The following is a 246-nucleotide window of genomic DNA, read 5'->3' on the forward strand; positions in this document are numbered from 1 at the left end:
TGCAAAACACTGAAATCCATTATTTTCTAGAATTGTCAATTACACATATACATAACCACTTGATCCTCTGTATAGACATAAAAAATACAAACACAGAAAAAAATCATGCTAAATGAGACAGCATTTTACTACCATTAACATTCACTACCAGTGTAGCATTTTTTTCTATATTTGAAATCTCTGATGTATTTCAAGTGACAATTTCTATAAATAGTAAAATATCGACATATGACTACAAACCTATTC

This window comes from Penaeus monodon, chromosome 22 (genome assembly GCF_015228065.2).
Source record: "Penaeus monodon isolate SGIC_2016 chromosome 22, NSTDA_Pmon_1, whole genome shotgun sequence".
In the NCBI taxonomy this organism is placed as follows: domain Eukaryota; kingdom Metazoa; phylum Arthropoda; class Malacostraca; order Decapoda; family Penaeidae; genus Penaeus; species Penaeus monodon.